The sequence below is a fragment of the Anthonomus grandis genome, chromosome 15 (assembly GCF_022605725.1).
Source record: "Anthonomus grandis grandis chromosome 15, icAntGran1.3, whole genome shotgun sequence".
NCBI lineage: Eukaryota > Metazoa > Arthropoda > Insecta > Coleoptera > Curculionidae > Anthonomus > Anthonomus grandis.
Window position 1 is genome coordinate 6,905,167 of NC_065560.1, and position 23,648 is coordinate 6,928,814.

Consider the following 23,648-nt stretch of genomic DNA (forward strand, 5'->3'; position numbering starts at 1 on the left):
ACCTGAAGTAGTAGAAGAAGAAGAAGAAGAATTCTTAGACGCGCATTTTTAGAGACTGATTTTCGTGTGATAAAAACTTTGTTGTGTATGTTTGTAGTGTGCTCTATTTTTGAGGATATTTGTTTGTATAGTATGCTGTTGTAGAGTTGGATTAGATCGGCAGTGAGGTAAGAATTATAATCTTAGATATGGCAAGTGTTTTAATGTAAAAATAGTCTTGTATTTTCTTGAGTATTACTCCAAAGCAATCCTCAAGAGATTCTAAACATTAAAATCCGAAGATATCTTTGATCATTTTTACCTAAAGTTCTCATCAATCTTAATGAGTTTCTTATGGACCTTTGCAATGCTGGTCTGCTGCGAACCATATAACTTAAGTGTGTTTAATTTTATGCCTATTTATTTATGTTAATTATAGACATTATTTTTAATAATGGTTGCTAAATTAGTGTTAATATAACTTCCTTACATAAAAATCAAATATAAAAATAATGACTGAAAAGTTGCGCTCCGTTGAATAGGTTTTTGCCCTAATCGTCTGTTGAACTCACTCGACAGGTCGGCTTTTGCGAATCTAGTTTTTTAAATTTATTATTACCAGAATTTTTGGTAATTTTAGGTAAAATATTTGTTAAATAATTATTATAAATTTGTTTATGGACTTAAAGGTTAATGTTCAAAATATATAAAGTATTAACTGTTAAAGGAGCTTATACAGATGAGATAAATATATCTCCTTTCTTAAACACCAAATTAACATCTGAGTTATGCTACTCATCTGGAATATTGTCATTTGACTCTGGACATTTGTGTACAAGAACTTGCAGAGGTTCTTCAATGACTGCTCCTCCTTTTTTGCAATTTGCATATAATTCTATTTTCACGTTGGCTTTTTTTGTTTTTCATTCTCTTAAGGGCAGCCTATATTTTCTATCTGTATTTCTTTAGAGCTTATTTTGCATATACAAATTAGTTACAATAATAGCATATACAAATTAGTTACAATATAGTTACTTGAGGAGTTTTTGGTAGAGGTGTAGAATTCTTTAATGAATTATAGATTATGTTAACGTGCTGGTCTTTCATTTTGATAATATCGATGGTAAATGAAAGAAAGTTAAATAAAATGGCTTCAAATATCTGTAGCAATATGAAAAATGACTTTAGGTGCCTGGACTAGATTGGAAAATAACTGGAGCATATAAGAAATTACCTGAAATACCAGCGAAACTTACGCTTGAAGCAAGAACTTTAATTGTCTGGAATAAAATAGGCAATAATTAAAAATGTCTGAAATAAGATAAAAAAAATTATTGCAGGTAAAGTAATTTTAAATAATGATAAAAACAATAATGAATATACAGCTTAATTTAGTTGCCTGTAAAAAGTTGAAAGAATTTAAATACCAGATAGAAATTTAAATAAAATGGTTTCAACTATCTGGATTAACTTTGAATATTACTCTAACTTCCTGGAATGGAATGGCAAAATATTTGAACTATGTAAAAAATAAAATTCCAAGTACACCAAAGAAACTGAAACTCACTTCAGATATCTGGAACAAAGTCAAAAATAACTTCAAATGCATAGAAGAAATAAACCATGATTTCAAATGCCTGGAAGTAAAGGCTTCAATTGTCTGGAATATAAATTTATTTAAAATGCTTTTAATGACATAAAAATTGCCTGGACTGAACTGAGAATAAATCCTGGACTCCTGGATTACAAGTAAAATGCATAGGAACATTTTGTATAAAAACATAGATGTATAATATAAAATTAATAAATAATAATTTTTATTCTATATTTATTAAGTTTATAATATTAAAAAAAAATACTAAAACTAAACTCATTATTTAAAATAAAAACAATAATAATAATCATAATGAAACAAAAATTATATTTACAACAAGGAATTCAAATTACCAATAGTATATATTAAAAGTATTTAACATGGTCACTTATAATTTGCATGGAACACGTTTTACGGGTTTAATATTTTAAAGAATATTATGATAAATTACCTTTTTAGAAAAAAAAAACTCAAAATTTAATTATATTTTATATTCATTGAATTTTATTATTCTAATGTTCAAAAATTATAAACTGGACAAAGTGATTTTGAGGATAAGGTTATCGCGCTACTCTACTGTTGAAGTCACTCAAGCCACGTCGAATATAAGGATACCATAAATAATTTTTTTATATTGCGTTGTTTAAAAAAAAAGTTATAGTAAGGATTACTTATGATTATTTTTTCTCTGTAGATTTATATATATAGATAGAAGCATATCATCAATCTTCTCTAAGAAACAAAACAAATAGAAGAACACAAAGTCACGTTCCTTTTAAATAAATAAAATTTTCGTAAGCTACACGTGTTTCGCTTTTATCGGAGCATCATCAGATCTAAGAATAAATTATAAATTTATTAGTGTTTTTGTCTTTATCATGTTTAGTTAATTTAAATGCTCACTTACTCACAATTTCCAAATATTTTAAAAAATGTCAAAGACTAAACTAATTACCAACTAGTGTTCTTCAAGTTTTTCAATTGTTCATTAACGACTGAGAGCGAGTGAGATGGATAAAAAGTTGTATCAAATTAATATGTATCAAAGTAATAAGAAACATACAAAAGATTAAGCATTACATTTAACTTTCATTAATTTACTAATGCAAGTGCTTGAACTCTAATGAACTCTCTGAAATATTCTAAATAACGTCAGAAAAAGTAATGCATTTCCAAAAATTGCATTATTTAAATTTATGGTAGTAACTTGGAGTTTTTCCACACTGGCTTCCTAGGTTTTCCAGAAATTCCAGGACTCGAGTATCGAAAAAGAAGGGGAGAGAAAAGAACTCTGAGGGAACACACATAACACAAGTTGTACTGAACTTCATTTTTCTTTGATTTTTTGACACAATATTTGGTACGAAAATTGATCTTGAATTTGAGAAATGTTAACAGTTTCTATATCCATTTGTAAGCTCACTTCTTGGCGGCAATTCGTAACTGTGTTACATGATCAAGATGTTAACTTGTAAAAGAAATTCTCATATCACTGACCGGAAAAATTGTACTGAATACAGTTTTTAATTTACCAAATACGCCTTAAAGAATTTGCACTATTAATTTAATGTCCATAAGGATTATTAAATGAGTTTGGTATGGGATGATTTTCAACCTCTACTCAAAGGAATACATTTTTTGGAAATAAATTCACAAAGCTATTACATGTAGGTGTGCACCCAATAATTGAAGAATTCAATAAATAGTTAGAATAATATCTGACTACAAGAATTTACATGAAAATAATAAATTATATGAACAAATATTAAATCAAAATGTCTCTTACGAAGTTCACGAGACTGCATATTGTATAATTTTAGGTTATAAAGAACGGTTGTCTGACAAAATATTAATTTACTCTGTGTACTCTGAAGGCAATAAACATACTTAAAATACATTGGGTTCCAGTATTAAACAATGATATTAGAGATTAGAACTTTGGATTGTTGAGTCTAGGTCTCTTTGAGAAAATGGACCACTTCTTTCAGTTTTCAATATGATCCTTAAACACAATCCTAGAATCCAACGCTGCATTCAAATGATTTAAATAAAGATCACATTTCAGTTGCCACTATAGACATTTTCTAGAAAACAAAATACAATTGCATTTTCTGGCTTAACAAATACTTAGACGATTCAGACGACAATAGGTCATAAACATTATACAGCTATTGCTGCAATAGAGTAAAATCGGCAACAGGGTTTATTTCTTTTGAAGTTTTAATGTTGTCTGCGTATATTATTATGTATATAACTGTACAACTGTATATTAACTAAACAGTAAAGGCCTCAGGCGCAACCCTTGTGGCACCCTAAGTAACCGGTATACAGGTAAATCTAAGCCAATTTACAACAACATATTGAGCTCTTCCACTTAAGTAGCGTTTGTGATGAACTTTATCTAAATGGCTTAGAAAAATCAGTGTGCATGGAACACGTCCCAGTGCTCCTTTCTATATTTTCACTCAGAAAGCTTTTGACTAATACCATATTAGTTACCATTGAGCTTTTCTGAACGAACCCATGTTCATTTATAAAACTAACATCGAAAAACAGTTGCTCAAACAATTTGTCTCAGAAAGGATATCAGATGCTAATTTTTATTTCTTAAATGTAAGGAATTTATTGAAATTTTTAAAATTGTAACTGTTTCTGTCTCTATCTTTAGTTTTTGTATACGCCAGCAATAGTTCATTGGCCTCACATTCACCTCTGAAGGATTGAGGTCATAATAGTCTACTTCATCTCCAATGCATTCAGCACAGGTTACCAACATAAATAGAGACTTGGGAATGGGTTTTGAAGGAAAAATAACCAAGTGTTGATTGGTCACCAGATGAGGCAATAGTCAATTAGATTTTAAATTAATTAGTCTTTGGAAGATTTATTAGAATCTAAAGAAATTAACGGATTAAATCTTTTTACAGGAATTATAAGGTTATAGTCGTGTCTGGCATTATCTTGTGTTCTTCTACAAAAGTTTTCATTTGATAATACATTTTTAATAAAAGGAAATTTGTTCTAATGAGTTTTAATTCATTTATCAGTCTTGGCCCACATATTCTAGTGAGCAAAAGGAGTCTCTCCCCACAGAGTTGGACAAAAATTAATTATATTAAAAATTACATATACATAGAAAGGTTATCCTTTGCAATCTATTGTAAATAAAGTTTTTCATATAACTTCCTTAGTGTTTAATGAAATTTCAACGCAAAGTATAGTTAATAAAAAATAAAAAATAAATGAGTTTATATCTATGTGCAGTAGTGAATTAATTAGCCATAAACCCACCAAAAAACACTATACTACTTTTGTGCTTTACTTTTATAGAACTAAAGCACAAAAGCTCTAAAAAGCTTTTCTGTGCACAATAGCTAGTCACTTTCTTTGGTAATGGTGCATGTAAAAATGAGCATTAATAAAGAAAATCTGGATCTTGGATATGAGCTCAAATAATAAAATTAAAGCTAAATAAAGCAATTACATCTTAACAAAAAATAATTTAAAAAATACATGGTTGTTTCTGTCACTTTAATCAAATTATAATTCTAATGTAGTAGAACAGGTAATAAGTCCGTTTAGCATTGGCGCTATATTATTTCGCTATTAATCTCTATTTGGAGATGACATTTATTGTAAAAGAAAACAACAGTTTAAAATAAAGAAATAAAAAAAATTAAATAATAAATGAATTAATTTAAAAAAATATCAAAACAAGAAAAAAAGACAAAAAAAGGGAGAGAAAATAGGGTAGTACAATAAATAGTTAACTTACTGAATAGTATCAATTTTAAGATATATAGATTTTATACATCTCTAAATTGTTGAAGTTTTAAACAAAATTTAATTAATTTAACCGTGTAATTGGTTTACGTGTTTTCTGTTAAATGTGGTCTAATGTCGGTAGACTTAAAATATATTTGATTTTAAATTTGATCTTAAAAAGTGTATTTACTTGTTTTTTCCTACTTTATGACAAAGAGAAAGGTTGGTTGAATTAGTACAAAATTCTAGAGAAATGTGCGAACTTGTATTCTGTTTATTTTCAAATTCTTAAAAAATCTTTTATTAGGAAGTTTTTAACAATTAAAGTAACTTTTTTATTCCTTCCAGGCACTTGCAGGCTCTAACAACTTTTAAATTAAAAAAAAATTAATTCAACACCTCCAGACACTCAGGCACTTCGTTTGTCATTTCAGTAATACGGCACCTCTTTTCTATGTTTAAAAAAAAAATCAACAGATCAAAATAACCTTTGGTGCCGAATTCAATGGCAAAATGGCAAATGAGCTCTAAATTACATTCTAGATTTTTAGCATCTGTTATTTATAACGCCCTTAAAAAATTACTAATAATAGAAAAAAATATACTTAATATCATCTCTTTTGGACAGTTTTTATAATTTTTAGGCCCTTAAGGGATATTCACTCCTTTTGTAGGTGACTTTGTACTAGTCCTTTTGGCATCTATAGCTTTATCAAATAACCTTCAGTGAATAAGGAGTTGATTTGTTCCAACTCTATCTCAATAAATATTTTGCCTATTTTTCTTATTACTGATAAAGTCGCTCCTTGCTATATAAACAATCATTTAATTTGCAAAATATTTAATTTTTCCTAACAGGCTCTTTTTATTTTTCTTTTTATTACTCCTGCTAGTTTAGGGTCCTAATATACTTAAGAGAATATTGTCTATACAGAATATATCAGTAATTAAATAAAAACCCAAGAGATATGATGTCATAAGAAAATATAATACTTATGCCTCCTGAAAGGTCGTATCTATCTATTTCCACGTATATTTTAAAAAAAATTGCGCTAAAAAAACACCTATAGTGCAAAAAGCATTAATAATTTAATTATTTAAAAAAATATATATATTTGGGCGCCCAACAATAATTTTCAAAACAATTTTGTAAAATCTACACGTCATGAACACACATTTTTTAATGAAAAACTTAGTAATTAACCATGTTAGTTCAGAGTCACGCATTTTCCTTTTCAATGATATATATGGCTTAAAAGAAAACACGCTATATTATCTAGGTTACTCATTAATATGAAAGAAATCTTATTGTTATCTTATCTTGGGTTTCATTTTTTAAACCTAAATAAAAAAATACCAATTTTTATTTATTTAATTTCAAAATATAAGAAAGCATAGAAAGTTCAACCTGTAAATGACGAAATATTTACCTGCTTAAGTTGAACCCCGGTGCTCAGCCCTACGAGACTATCTGTTCGAAACTTCCGTTATTTTTTAGATAACTCTAATAATAGCCCATATCGTTCTTACATTAGTAACACATAAGATTACCACAACAGTTATTGCTTAAGTAATGTGTAATATTATAATTAAAAATGTGTTCCTGTACTAGGTATTCCTTTGGCACAATGTAGAACAATATTCTTATGTTCTGAACTTTTGTGAACCCTTAAAGCCATAAAGCCATCTAACTTTTTAACATAAATAACAAACAAGCCTTATATGTTAACCTAGTTTTCTGCCCTACTCGACAGTTGAACATTAAAACTTCCGCTAGATCTCACGAGGGCCTTCTGCGATATTTAACCCATTTTCTAAATGTTTTTACGTATTCTCCTTAACCACATGGCGAGCCTGAAGATTGCATAATGCGTTTTTAATGTCGGTTACATATAAAATTACCTTTCTAAAATGTTCCCAAGACGTCCTACAAAACCATTTTACAGTTAGGCCCAACTGTTTGGTCCAAACACCTTTCTACCTGCTTCACCAAATTAGATGGCTGTTATGTGAAATAGAAAAAAAGGGTTGTAGTACCGTTAGGTTTTATACATAAAGGTACTTGAATATTGGGTTACACGCATTAGGCACGGATTTAGGCCATCTTTCCTAATGTAGGGTTTATTTTACGGTTATAAGGCACCTGGTCTTTTTTAATTTAAACAACCGTTGCCAAAGAGTCTATAATTAAATCTCGACGATATTAGAAATAAAAATTCAGTTTCAATTTTACAAAAATAACTAAGAGTTGGTTGACTCCTGTAAAAACTTTCTCGTTTACTCACTTTTAGCGAAAACAAATTTATTAGCACCTTTTTTTGCAACACACTACCAACGTGGTTTTCAATTTCAAATTTCTTCTAAAAACTGTTCGGATTTTTACACCTATTTCCTAATTAATTCTTCGGGTATTTATTTAAATGAAACGTTTAAGCTATATTAAATAATTATTCAGGCAAACAAGAGAAGAACAATACGCTTTAAATTATACATAGAATTATTTACTAAATAAGGTAACGTAATTCGCAAATATGTACGTCACACTGTTTGTTTCAATGGTCAGTCACCTCGTCCCAATGACCTTAATATTTAATACGTTGTCAAATCGCTTCTTAAATGTTCATCTTTAGGTTTTTTTTTAATGCAAATGCAGAAACTTGAGATTGGACGTACTTTGGGGTATAATAGCCAATTAAGTTATGCCTTTTTAAGTGGTATTTTTAAAATATCAGGCTTGTCAAGGCATTTAAAGGAAATCTGGAATAAGAAGAACCTTATATATCAAGTATTTGAGAAATGTGCTTTTTTCCAAAGGACTTTCCAGTTCCACAGGAATACTTTCTACAAACACCTTTAAAATTAAGTTTCCAACTTTATAATTTTCCTTGATAATGTAACACTGATTGGATTAAAAGCAAATTGTTCTTGGATTTAAGGAATTCGAACAGTTTCTGTCTCTAATTTTAGCTATCAAGTTCATTGGCCTCACATTCACCTGTGAAGCAGATTGAGAACATAGTGGTTTACTTTATCTGCAAAGCATCAAGCTCAGATTAACAACATAAATAGGGTTATTTGATCATCGGCTAAGTAAACAGAACTTGCTTGAATGTGGTTCTATCTAAGGGAAGTACTGTAAGGTTTGTCCAGGTCCTGGAAACAAGAGTCAAAGAGTCAAACAAAAACTTCGCTGTCATTTTACTCTTGAATAAATATGGGTTGTAGCATTAAAAGCACTCTTCTACAAACGAACTATGAGCAAAAAAAATCAGCACAAACAAAATTCTTCGGCGCGTCATAGCTGTGCAAACATACTTATTTCTTCTTGTAACTAACTCGAAGGCCAACGACCTGAACTTGCTATAATACGGTTAGAAATTTGTAGGTCATACCGTATACACACTTAAGCAAACGATTCTACCGGACCGTTTGAAAAGTAAAACTAACATTAAAAGTAAAACTTGTTGATTTGAATCAACCATTGATGAATGCGGTTGCAATTGATCATTAACCTCTGAGTTTACTCAAATAGTTTGATGGGAACCTTATGAAGACCAGGGTATCTATCTTCAAATTTAAATGGTCATTATGCTTAGAACTCAAACTCCTCTTAGAGTATTCTGATAAATAAAAATGAATACTGCTTCAAGAGTTGATAATGAAAAAACTAACTATAGTGATCAACGTTAGCAAAAAAGAACGTTTGTGCTAAAAGAGCCGAGGTTTCGCGCGGTCACTCACCTCGTTCTCCTAACCTTATTCTTACGCCCGATGTTATGTCGGATATTACACGAAGCTGATTCGTTGCTTTCTTATAAATTTTGAAAATGAAAGCCTTATAGTATTTTAGTTGTGAGAAAATAGTATGTTTTTGTAGAGGTTCTGTAAACAAACTAGTTTCACTTAGTTCATAATTGTCCTTTCATTCATTTCGCAATTTTTGCTGACGTTCATCGTAAATAGTATTAATCATTATTAATAAATAGTTTTCTTCCCAAAAAATCACTGCACTTGCTTCCTTCATGACAAGTTTTAAGTTGAAGGTGGTTGGAATGTAAAACGTTAACACCGAAATAATACTTCTTGTAGTGGGATCATTACATCACACGTGTTTTCCCGATACATCTAATAAACTCCGTGCAACATTATCATTTACTTTATATTCTCCGTAGAATTTCAGATTAATACCTTATCTAAAATGACCAGAAGGATCCAGAGGATTTTTTTTCCTTTATGTCCAGAATTTAGATTCTAAGCTCACCAGAGATCGAACTCGTTTATCCTAAAAGGTGACCACTAGAGACAATAAAGCGAATATTCATGAAACTTTATTTAGATTTTAATTCCACCACAGCTCAAAGAACTGAAAATTGCAGGACATACTAAGCTACATCCTTAGCCTCGAACATACTAAGATCCATGATAAGGTCAACTAGAGCTAGCTTTAGCTTGTAATAGGTTGAAATCTATGTCAATTGCTTTCGTTTCTGCCCAAAGCTTTTGATTGTGGGGAACATGCAGTCACGATATTTGATTGTTACAGATGTAGAAGTTATATCTGGATCATCTTAAGGAATTGCTCACCTTAAGAAAGTTGAACTTGGGGAAAAACTGAGTAAAGTAATAAGCAGGGAGGTACCAGCAATAGATAAGTCTATTAAAAGAATTTGAGTCTTCTAGGTACTCTTAAGCTTCATCTAGGCACTGACAGGTTATCGGAGAGTCTATCCTAGGAAGTTGAGTGCCTGGAAGTGTCTCCTAAATACCTTTAATACTCTTCTAGATAATTAAAGGCTATTAAAGACAGTTAGAGATTATTGGATTAGTCTATTCTTAGAATGTGAGTTCTTGGACGTATCTTTAAAATACTCCTAATACTCTTCAAGGCACTTAAGAAGAATGTGAGTGTAAGTTTAAGGAATTTAAGTAGATTTTACTGCCTGTAAGTATTTTCTAGACACCCATGCCTCTTTCAGGGACTTAAAGCTTATCGGAGAATACATTTTAGGAATTTGAGTCCTTGGAAGTATCTTTTAAGTACTCTTAGTGCTCTTCCAGACACTTGAAGCAATATGAAAGTCAATTCAAGGAACTTATTCTGCTTATACTTTTTCTGCTTATGCTAGGTCCTCCCAAATCTCTTTCTGATACTTAAATATTATTGAAGAATCTCTTCTAGGAATATGAGTTCCTAGAAATATCTTCTAAGTACTCTTATTACAATTAAATCACGTTGAATTTTGCATTACTCCTTATATGTGCAGATATCATTAAATCTCATCTCATCCAATCAGATCTGCAAATTCTTTATGCCGAAACAGCAACCAGATTTCCTAAGATCTAATGTAAATGGTATGATAACAGTTATGTGCCTTGTTGAATTTATTTTATGCCTTCTTACTCTTAGTTAAAAGAAGGATAAAATGATTAACTAATTTGAGTTTTACAACTTATTCCACTATGTTATAATAAGTTTTCTGTTTCACTGTGTTCTGAGATCTGTAGTAACACATTCCTACACCTAAGGCACTTGTAGCGCAAACAAAGCAATAAATGTGTCTAAGCAAATGGTATGAAGAAATAATGATTGAATGTATTAGACTGCCTGGAAAAAATTCAATTTGTGTTTTAAGCAGCTGATTTGGACTCTTTTTCTCTCTCTAACATAGACTCAAATGCATTTTCATCTCTCTCCACTGATTAAGTGCACTCAACTGCCTCGAAGAAATAAAAATATTCTCCTAGGCAGCTAATTTTAAGTCCTCCTTCTCTCTCTGTCACGTAATCAAATGGATTTTCATCCCTGTCCAATGGTTGACTGCACTCAACTGCCTGGAAGGAATAAAAATATTCTCTCAGGCAGTTTCCAATAATTGATTGAATTCAACTGCCTGGAAAGAATGAGAATATTCTCCTAAACAGTTGAATTAGAGTCTCTTACTTTCGTCTCTATTATTAGACACGAACTGACCTATATTCATATGAGAATTCGGGTACTTCACCTAAGGAGTAGAACCAAGACAAATACTTAACTTCCACCATTGGCTCATATCTTCCCAACCGAAATGTAAGAAAGAGACAAATACTTACACTGTATTTGCCACCAAGCTGACATTTGTCTTATGAATATCAATCAATGAGCTTTGCAGAAGAAACATACATTGACTAATTGACAGTGCTAAGCTACAGCCTAAACCCATACGAATTTGAAGATACACAGGAGCAACGGTCCTTGACAAGGTCAACTAGGAAGCTGGCTATTTAATTATATTAATCAGGCTATAATTCTGTGACAATTGCTTTTGTTAGTCATGCTGCAAGTGGCTCTTGGGAACACATAACAGCTTAAAATAGTATAATCAGATATTATTTCACGACTTAATTTTCATTACTATAATTCATTATCCAATATATATTTGTATACCTGGCCCTATTAAGTTATGCATATAAATGTTAAATATTTTCGTTAGAGCAAATAGGTAATCGGTATAATATTTATTCTGCTATGCACTTCTTGTAATGTTTTTGAACTTTTGAAGGATATTCGTACAAAATAGCTAAATTTTTACTCCTTGACGTACAAAAAGACTTCAGACATAGAGAGTGTGTTTCTAATGCACACAACAATCAAACATATATCTGTAAGTTGACCATAAAATTGCCTCTCCTCAAAAACCATAACCCACTACGAAAACACTGTAACTGTCAACCAAGTTATACCAGAATCGGACAATTCGCGAGGCCGACGACCTCTCAAATGGTATTACTGTTAGAAACGGAAGAACTACTCCTAACAGTCTGTAGGTCATTGCCGTTACGAGGTTTTGTAGGTCAAAAGGCCAACAGGCGTCGTAATCGACGCATTCTAGCGCGAGCGTTTCATTGGCCGACCGGCCACTTGACGTACCGTCCTGATTCAAGCCCATTCTCTTTACGTTGCGATGCACCGATTGTAGTACTGCCAATACTATCCGTTCCGATGATGATATCAGAGTTGTAGAATTCGATTTCTGCATTGAATCGCTGCCGATAAAGTTAAATTATTCAACAGATGAATAAGAGAATGTACCCGGGTTAGCGTACTATAAATACTAAATTATATGGATGATGTTGTAACTTTTCTTAAATAATGCTTTTTTTGCTTTTGTCAGTTGGGTTCGTCTCAAGTGTCAATTGCAACAAATGATTAGTATCTACTTTTTAGAGTGAAGGATGAAACGAGTTGTCCAATTTTATTCTCATCTTCTGTCCTTGGTTTTGTCTATTGCGTAAACACAAGCTTGTAAGTTTACGTTTGCCAAGTACCATTTTTACACTTGCTGCCTCTATCACAGACATCCCATGCTCATTTCCGCGTTTAATTATTTAATTTTTAAAAAAATAAGCCACTCAAATGACAGGAGCAGCTGTTCAATTTCTGAAAGAAAACTCAATAGTCTAGCGAGTACTCTATATTTCTAATAAGACATACCTAAAGTATTACCAAGCGTCTTACCTACACTAACAAAGTTTTAATTTTTTTCCTTATATGTGTTTTGAATTTTGTTAAATTCCCTAGCGTAACAAATAAGCGATAACTTCCGATAGCAGTTTGATTGTTATCTTGGAATACTAAAAAATAGCCTTGTACGTAAGGTGTAGGCAAAAATCAGACTCAAGTAAATTATTTACAATTTTGTAGATTTTGTTAATGTCAAAATCTACAGGTAAATTAAGGTATTTACGTCTATTTTCGACTAATTGTATGTACATCATACCACTTAAAATTATCATTTTTTATATATAATCTTGGTCTATTAAAACGGTAATTAAAAAAAAAGGCCAAATAACAGTGGTATCCTCTAATATGGGGCTTACTAAGGAATTATACAATGTTAATACCGAATACCGAGTTTTTTATAGCTCTTAAATAAATTATTTCCAGGTGCTGTTCAAATGTTAATTTTCTATCAAAGGTTGCACCTAGATCTTTGATAGTATCAACACATTTAAGTTTGGAGTTTAAGAGTTGCAGATCATATGGAGGCTCTTTAACAATTTTTCTTGAGAAGATTATACTGTGGCAATTATCTAGGTTAATAATTTGTCCCAATACTCAGAAAATGTAGTTAATCGTTTAGTAACTTCTAGATAAAATCTGAAGTGTTAGTAAGAGTTATAAATACTTTTAGATCAGCTGCAAATAAAGTATATTCAAGATATGAAATCATTTAGAAACCACAAATTAAGTTCTGTCTTTAAGGGAGATTTTCAAAAGTTCGAAAAGTGTTTTCAATGCAAATTCTCAAGCTTAGTTAGCAAAGTCGGATGATAAAACTTAACAAACGCTTTGGAAAAGTTAGTATACGTAACACCAACCTCCAGACCTCCACTGATTGCAAGTCTAATATCAAAGAAAAGTTGTTTGAAAATAAATAGTTAAAAATTTTACCAAAGTGACAACATTTTTACCAAAGTGAAGGAAGGATATGAATCTGTAATTGCAAACATTGATTTTTTCACCAGATTTATGTACTGGCACGATTTGAGTAATTTTCCACAGTTTAGTATATGTGCCTGTCAAAATACATTTATTATTTATGATAAAAAGGGGTTGACTAGGGCTTGGACATCAGGCAGGTAGCCCCTCAGGATCTTTACTTGGGTCTAGTTGGGGTAAAAGCCTCTATTATGCTGATTTCTAAAATATTTGATATACAATTCAAGTTAAAGTTTTTGGCTATATACATTTGTATTTTTCTAGTTAGCCCTTTAGACTATGATCTTGTTTTTATAAAAAATTGTAAATTTGTCATATTTTTCAAATAAATTAAAACCTTGAGACATCGTCAAATTGTAACATAACCTGATATTTCAGGCAAAAAAAATCTTATATATGCGTTAAATTGAGGAAAACTTGGAAGCTGATTGTGAAAAACTAGTGGTTTGTCCTTAATGAATCCCATGGTTAATTTGTATTGTCTTATTTACAAATGGATCTAGAAAGCGAGATTATTAAAAAGACCGAGGTGTTGGTTATTCTTGTGAATTAGAACTGGTGTGTTATTAATTACTTAAGAAAACTACTTTTTTTAGCCAATGCTCACTTCCATCTTATTAAAATTTAAACCAAAGATCGAACTATAGGCTGCAGCAATGTAGTTGATATAGAATACATGAATTTTTAAGGAATATTTGACCATATCATAGAAGCCATATAGGCTAAAGCAATTTTCTTGTTCTTGTACTGATTATTGGAACTGTATCCCAATTATTCTACATAAGCTAATACGGTGCTACCATAATCAGATTTTATCGGTTTTTTTTCGTTTCACTTAATAAGATTCAGTTAGCATCTGACAAACTTGCTTTTTGATCGATCAGTCAAATTGTTTGCTTATTAACTGAAGATGTATAAATTTATTGTGATGATAATACACTCAATATTTTTATTTCAATAGACACAACTACTTTAACGAACTATTTTTATTATTTTTGTCGTTATTTTAACCCTTAATGATAAATAAATACATGTCGAAACTTTGGCAAAAAACTCCTAAATACCTTTCGCATTTTATCCGTTGTCTTGTTTGTCTCTTTATAAGAACAAAAGTCAATATTTGCAATAATTTTTAAAATGTCAAAATTAAAAATTATCACCTGAAAAAACGGAATTCAGAACAGAGTTTTCCAATTTAAGTAATTTTCCTAAGTTTGTAAAAATAAAAATTATCCTTATTAATATTCACCTTATATCGTCCTAAAAGTATCAACAGCTTAAACAATAGCAATAAAAATTAAAGAAAAAAAATTACCAGTTATTTTTGAAAGTGCTTCGATAAAAGATAATTAATAAGCAAATATACGTCACTACTGTTTCTTTCGTAGGTCAGTAACCTCGTTCTGTTAACCTTATTCTTACGTGCGATGTTATGTCGCTTATTATACGATCCAAAGGACATTTTAACGGTTATATCCGATTAAAGTTAAGTTTTAAGAAGATTTTTTAAACATTAAGTAGTGGTTTAAGCTTTAAGGTAAGTTTTTTAAATTTCTTTGTAAAAGAAAAAAAATTATTCTGTGGACAAAAGTATTTCATCAAGTGTTTTCCATAAAAAAATAGTAACGAAAGTAACAGAAAATATTATAAATGTGATAAAAAAAATTATTTATACATTTGCATTTAATACTAACTAGAAAACACGCTAGAAGAGAGACTAAAATTAAAATTGATTTAAAATGAAGCTTACAAAACTGTATTCTTTAACTAATTAAATTTTAAATCTTAAAATTAAGTTGTCACGTTTATAAAATAATTGCGAAACTTCACCTTATACTCCGGAAAATCTTCCCTCAAATTGTAATAAAACTTAAAAAAAAAAAACGTTTATACCTAGAGGCAATCTGATACTTTATAGATCTATTGAAAATAAACTAGGGGTTCCTAATAATTCCAATGTTTTTTTTTTATACCCTTACTTACAAACTGATCTAGAAAAAGACTATTAAAAAGGTCACAGCTCTTCCATTTTTTAAGATCTGGTATTTTTGGAGGCGAACTTTGAGGTCAAAAAGATGAATTATTTTATTATAAAAATTTAATCACAAAAATATATGTATATGCTTGGAGTATTTAAATATGGGAGATTTATTTTGATTCTAATTATAGGAATTTAAGGATTGTTAAAAATTTAACCTTTTTTTCATACTTTACTCCTTATAAAGTAATGGGGCAAAAATACTGAAGACAGAAATATCTTTAGTGTCAGTTTGTATGCAGAAAATTATAATACATCTAAGAAAAACAACAAATCAATAAATATTAAAAAACAATACTTGGTAATTTATTAAATTATCACTTTTAGATCAAGCACATTTAGATAAATATTACCAATAAACCGTACATTTCTTAAGCAATCACTTTCTAACGATGATTGTACCTTCGACAAAGGGGAAAATAAGCAAGATACAAAAAATTTTTTTTTAATATTCCATGTAAGCTTTGAAAATTAAATTTAGAACTAAAACCTAATTTTTTATAAGAAAATCATTATATCTGGGGTAAATATAAGAAAAACTTGAAAGAACGTTGTGAAAAACTAGGGGTTCATCCTTAGTAATTTCAGTGATTATTTTTTATTCTCGTATATACAAACAAACCTAGAAATCGACATTATTAAAAAAACCTAAGGTGTTCACTGGCGACGAAAGGATATAAATTAGAAGTAATGTTTTATGGTCAATTGCTCAAAAAAACAACTTGTTTCTAGCAAAAGTTCACAATTTTCTTGTCTATCGATTTGTTTACATCATATATTTAATTATATTTCCTCCTGTATATAGCCGGCATTAAAACTCTGATATCTATGTTCTTATCCCTGTAATATAAACTATTTTCATTTAACACATAAGAACATCCAGATCCACACTTTCTTCTGTAGGTCACCAGGCCACTTACTATTCAACTGCCTGAAAGAATGTTTTTATTCTATAGTAGGACGCAACTGCCTTAAAGTTTATTGAAAATTTAACTCTATCTAGTTAACCTAAAAAAATTGATATCACTGGAGTCCTGAGAACTCTTATTACTAATTACAGTCTTTGCCTAACCTAAAACTATCTGATATAATGTTTATATTTAGTCCAGATAGATGAGTATATTTCATAAACCTAGAGGGGACATTAATAAGACGTATGGAACAAGGTTTCTTCCATTTTTTCACATAGGACGTGGAATAGTTTTTTCCCATTTTTCCAGGTAGACACTGCCTGGAATACATTTTTAGTTTCTTCCAGGCAGTTGAATCAGTCAGTTATTGTAGACTCACTTCTAATTGTTAAAAGAGTCGCTGTTTTTCCATTTTTAAGATCTGACATTTTTGAAAGCGAACCTTAAGGTCAAAAAACGAGGTTTTGGTAATTTTTTGTAATAAGTACTTGATAACAAATATATGCCTGGGGTGCTTACTTCTAGGTAAGTACCAATTTATACGCAGAAAGGTATAATTTATGTAAAAAATTAGAATAAACGAATACCTGCTAACCTCTTAAATTGCAGGTTTTAAGCAAATTTTAAATAAACATAATAAAAAATACATTTCTTGAAGAATGTCAACTATCTGTCATCTGGAATCATATTCTCATTATTCGCTTAGAAAAAAATAAATCTCAATTAAATACACATAAATTTAATTAATTACAATACATCCTATTTTATTAAACTATCACGTATAAATGCAAAATAAAAAAAATTCAAATTAAATTGTGGACTAAAATCTTAGGGCTTTGTCAAATTGTTTTACCATTAATGTTAATCATATTAACCCAATGTTTAAGGCAAAAAAATGAATACGAATGAGTTAAATTGAAGAAAACTTAAAAAAAACAGGGGTTCGTCCTTTATAATTTTTGTTTTACAAGGCGACCTAGACAGCAAGACATTTAAAAAAGGTCGTTTCTCCTCTGTATTTTAAGACCTCATTTTCGGATGTAAAATTTATAATTTAAATGTTCCAAGTTCCAAATAGAGGTGAACTTCACATATAGTTTCAATGGTTTATCTGTATAATTTCAAAGTATAATTTCCAAGCAAATTTTGGAACGTACTACCAATAAAACATAGATTTCTTGCACTATGTTATTTAAATACCGACTACCTGAAATCATACCTTTGTTTAGAGATAAATACGCCTAAATAAGATACACATAAATTTTATAAATTAAATTCTATTTTTATTAAACTATCAGGTATAAACTGCAAATGTAGAAAAATACAAATCAAATTAATTGAACTAAATAACACCTTGAGCCGGTTATTTAAATGTGTATATCTGAGGTAAATTGAGGAAAACTTAAAAGTTTATTGTAAAAACACTAGGGGTTCGTCCTGAATTCCAATGGCTATTTTACAAGGTGACCTAGAGAGCGAGCCTATTAAAAAGGGATATTTCTTATCTGTTTTTTAAAATTTAGGATTTTTGGAGGCAAATCTCGGGGTCAACAAAGTAAAATTCCTCATATTATGAGAATGAAAAATCCAGCTTCCGTCGAATTTCTTTAAGTAACTATGCCTGAGTTATACAGAGAACTATGATTTATCTGCATAAACAAAAAAAAAATCGAATAATTTCCAAGCAAATTTAAGTAAACACTACCATTACAGTACATGAACAGTACTTGAAAAAAAATCACCTTCTAACACCGATTATGTTTTTCGCATGTGTGCTAAAATCAATTCGGTCTACTGTATAGGTTAAGAATGAGTAGAAGCGGCGTCAGAAGACATTGAACTTGCGAGTTCGTCGAACTCGGTTGCCCCACTGTCCTACTGAGTAAAAGAAAGGCCTCGGCGCAAGTATTACATTTGCGAATAAATCGGTCTTTACATTTCCTACCTATTTATTTATATCTGTATTATCATTTTTACGTTGATTTGAAAATGAAAATTACATATATATTATTGTATATATTGATTTGTAGTTATGCGGGATGTTTGTTGCTTACGGTATCTTGAATTGTGATTATTTGTTCACTACTTAAGTTTTCATTTAAATTCTTTGAAATCAATTATCTGAGCAATAAAAATGTGTTTTTGATACACCCTGTAAGGGAGGGCCAATCGATAAGAAATGCATGTGACCGGTAACCATGGAAAGTGTTACGCGGGTCATGGAGGGTCAAATCGACGGGATGTCATTCACCCCTGGAATTTGGATATAAACAAGCCAGTTTCGGTTTATAAGAAATGATATATGAGTAATAGGGAAAGTGTTAGGGTAGCTCGGTTTTTTTCGTTTGTTCGAGGATGATTTATTGAAAATAGTTTGGGTAGTATTAGTTCTGTAAATTAATTAAAATGCATGTTTTTCAATCAATTGTGTATTTTTTTTTAAATTAATATTTTGTTGTAACCTACGTAAATAAGTTTTGTATAAAAAATGTTTAATATATTTTCATTATTATATTTTAAACAAGCATGAACTACAACTTTAAATCTTTTTACTGAAAACATGTTTAATTAATTTTGTTGTCTCTCTAGGCTCTCATCTTTAGTTAATTTTATGATTAAAACACCTTAAAGTAATTTTAGTTAATAAAAATAATTAAATTGTTACGGTATTTTGAACTAGGTTTTACTGAAACGACTATAAACAACATTTTTTGTATTCTATATTTTTTTTAATTTTTTATATCATTAAAACATTCCAAAATTACCATATGAAAATTTTAAAAATATAAATATATATAAAATTAAAAAAAATTCTCTAACAAGAGAACTAACTTAAAAATTAAATCAGTTAATAATCTTATATTTGTTATTGAAAAATGTTGTTTTCAGTAAATCATGCTTAAGATAAGTAGTATAATAAAAAAATATATATTTATATATATATATATAAATTTTAAGGCAAAGCTTTATGGAATCTAAGACTAAAAAATGAAAATATGTGTTCAAAAAATTTTAAAATGAATGAATGTTTGATTTGGTTTTTTTTGAGAGATTAAGATTTTTGTTTATTTTTTTTAATTTCTCCTATATTTTAAACTTTATTAAAGCTCATATTTAGAATCGAATAATTATCAAATGAGCATAAATGAAAAATACGAGTAACATAACTCGTACAATTTTTCTCTATTTGGGGTACGTTTACTATTTATTTTATTTTAGAAAATAGATTTAAATACTAGAATTTATAATATTCAATTTTATTAATTTAATAAATATTTATTTTAAATTCCTAATTAAAACTAAGTAAATGACAAAAGTATAGGCAGTTTTTTTTGGAATTCATTCTTTATCCATATATTTTTTTTGCCTATATTGGTACAACAGGTTTGATAATTGAATCAGTTGCTGTTAAAATTATGTTTTTTAATTTTTTTTGAAACCAATTCATTCTATTTTTTATACTTTTTTAATTTTTAAAACACTGTCAAATACAAAAGCGTGCAGATGACACTCAAATTTAACACTGTTCTCTAAAATATTTATTAAAATTTTTGCAGTAGCTGTATGTGCTATGAGTGCAAGGCAACAAAAAAAAACTTTTTTAAGCCTAATCTTTAACTTTTTCCAAGCATATTTAACCTTACATTATATAATGAAAATAAGAATAAAACTAACTGCTAAACATACAGAACATATGTGTTTGAACTTTGACCTCTAATTCGTTTTAAATCATTCTGAAAATATTAAAATAATACGATTTAGATTAATATTAATCTCAATGTATGAGATCATATTGCTAAATCGATAAACCTTCTTGCAAACAAATGAAAATCTAAATAAAACAAATTTAAGTCTAGTAAGTATTAAATTTCGTACATAGTATCATACTTTAAGGTTAAATAAAATTCAATTCGCTAAACTAAATCATCGACCCCCACAAATAACAACAAAACGAACAAAAGTGAAACTGGGAAAAATCAATGAGGGTTCAACAGCCCTTCGTTGCAAAATTGAGTCTTATATTTACAAACAAATTTCATATTAATAGAATTTTCTTAATAAAAACATTAAAAATTATAAACTTTATTTGCATTATGTAGATAGTTAACCCTGGTTAAATCTCTTTAAAAATTAACAAAAGTGAAACTGAGCTCGAAGTCGATATGAGTTCAACAACCCCAAATTAAACAATCTGGCTTAAAGTTTAGTTTTCATTATCTCCAGCAATAAATAATGAAACATAAGATAAAATGATGCTCTAAATCAATTTTCGGCTCAATTTTAATTAGAAAAGTGACACTTCCTTTATTATGGGGAAATTAACAAAAGTGAAACTGGGCAAATCGATGCAGGGAGTTCAACGACCGGATTTGCAGCGAACGCTCCCGGAGAAACTCTAAGTGCAGCGCGGATGCACCGCTCACTCTCGATTTATTATCGTAGTTTCCCCGGAAAAACTAAATTATTACTTTGCTAGAATGCTATTTAAACTTTTCGTTTAATTATGAGTTTTTCTTTTAGAAGCTATAATTACAATCAGTCTTTTATTTACTATTGTGTGTTTCTAAGGGTTTTTAATTAAAATATTTACTCGCAAATTCTAATACTAATTAATATCGACCCATTTTGCTCTTATACAATTGCAATAGAAAAAAAATTATTTAGTATTAGTAGGTATATATATTTTTTTTAAATTTTGGCCAAATATTATGCGTAGATGCGACTCACTGTGCGCCGTTCACTATGCACCTTGGCATAGACCCCTGATGCCATAAAATTCGCTTTATTGCGCACCTAATAAACAAATTGCCGGCTTATTATAAATAAGTTTTCAAGGTTGCCGACGAATTTCTATTAGAAACATTATTACTGATAACGCTTATTAAGTCAAACTTAGTTAACGATGTTACGAAATAATGGTTTGGCGTATAGATTTGCAGGATAATTAGGTCGGATTGTGAAATTAGTGTGTTTGAGTGGATAAAGAGTAAAATATTGAAAAAAGTAATAACTGAAGTCTAATAATTCTTAAATACAATAATTCACTTAAAGTATAATAGATTTTTTATATGCCCCGGAACTAAGGATTTATCTATCAACCTCATTTCCTCATTTTTTTAAGATTGTAATTAATTTTTTTTAATGAAAATTGAGGAAAAAAAAGCCAATTTATTGAATTAAACATTTTAATTTAAACTAACGTTTCGCTAGTAAATAAATTTAAACTAAATATATATACAAATATTTACTCTTTTCCGTGTATTATTCTTTTTTTTTTGAAATAGGTAAATAATTATAAATTTGTCACAAGTAACAATAGTTAGTGCTTGTGTGGGACTTACATAAAAATAATATAGAGGTTAATAATATTTCAATTTGAACTTGATACCATTTTTTTGAACAAATTTAAGCCAACCTTTAAATCCCTTAATATTTCTAAATTTTATATTCTTTTATTCTTGTCCCATCATTCTTAATATGTTTAAAATCGTTTATATGATTCAGATCTAAACTTTAAATAACATTTATGATATAATACACAAATATAGTAGTAATAATAATAATAATTCAGTTTTGAGTAATTGCTCTTAAGCGCCAGTAATATTCTTTCTTTTATTTGGCTTTCATTAATTGCTGTATTCCGTCATATTCGTCAATCCCTAGATAATATTAATAATAATAATAATAATAAGACTCTTATTTCAATAAATATACATTATAAATACAAGATTTTAAAGTAATGGCGAAGTCTAGCCCTAAAGGCTACTCTAACTTAACCACAAAAAGAAAAAATAGCATATGTTTTTTTTTTAATTACATAAACTAACAATAATAAAATTAAGATTCTATTCCATAAAACTATAATATAATACTTATAGGTTAAACATAACAATAACGAGGTTTATAGAGTCTTGGAGTCGGGAGAGATCAACAAAGTAATACGTATTTTAATTTAATATTAAGAATATATAAGGTTATAGATGCAGGAGCACATTTAAAATCAAATATGATCAAACATTAAATTTTATAAAATAATAAGAATCTTGTTTGCTCATATAAAATCTAGGGCCAAAGGACTGTATGTACAATGTACATGATGGCATGCCCTCCTACGATTGTTTTTGAAATAGATATTCCCTAAATTTGTATTTAAAAGTTTAAACTCATTAGGTATATTATTATATAATTCAATAGCATTAAACAGAAAAGATCTTTTGTAAAAAGTAGATTTAAATGTAGGCATGGTGAAGAATCCTTTATTTCTTATGTTCAAATTATGTACTTTACCCCTAGGGATAAACTTATTTTTTAGTTTTATTATTGAAGAAGTTGATACTGGTACTGTAACAATTTTGTGTACAAAATTTGCTAAATGAAGCTTGCACCTATTTGACATGTAAAGCCATTTAGTTTCTTTTATTTTATGTGATATATGTTCATTCCTTTTAATACCATATATTAATCTGGAACAAGAATTTTGCAATTCTTAGATTCTTTCTTTTTCTACTAATCGAAGACATGGCATGTATATATAATCACAGTACGAATAATGGGTCAGGACGAGACTATCACACAGTATTTTTTTTAATCTAAAATTAAGCGAATGTCTTTGGCTGTATATTAATTTAAGAAAAAGGAAAGATTTTTTACTTAAATGTTTAACGTGCTCGCTGTAACGTAAATTTTGATCGAGGATTTATCCAAGATTTTTAACTGAAGTAACATAGGGGAGTTTTGAGCCATCTAACACAATATCAACGTTTTTTCTTAATAATGGCTTGAATTAAGTTGCAGATTATGCTGATAAGATAATGTTCTAATAGTTTCCAAATCCAGATTGACCTTCTGCGCCGCATCGACATAGTTAGATGTGTCAAAATT

General features: G+C 29.3%; 1 protein-coding gene across 1 annotated transcript in view; it reads left to right on the top strand.

Annotated features, from left to right (window-relative positions):
• Positions 1-23,648, top strand: part of LOC126745356 (PR domain zinc finger protein 1) — a 65,164-nt gene continuing 41,516 nt past the window's right edge. The window contains exon 1 of the mRNA XM_050453163.1: positions 1-167. The gene's annotated coding sequence lies outside the window, so the exon portion shown is untranslated. The remainder of the gene's footprint in view (positions 168-23,648) is intronic.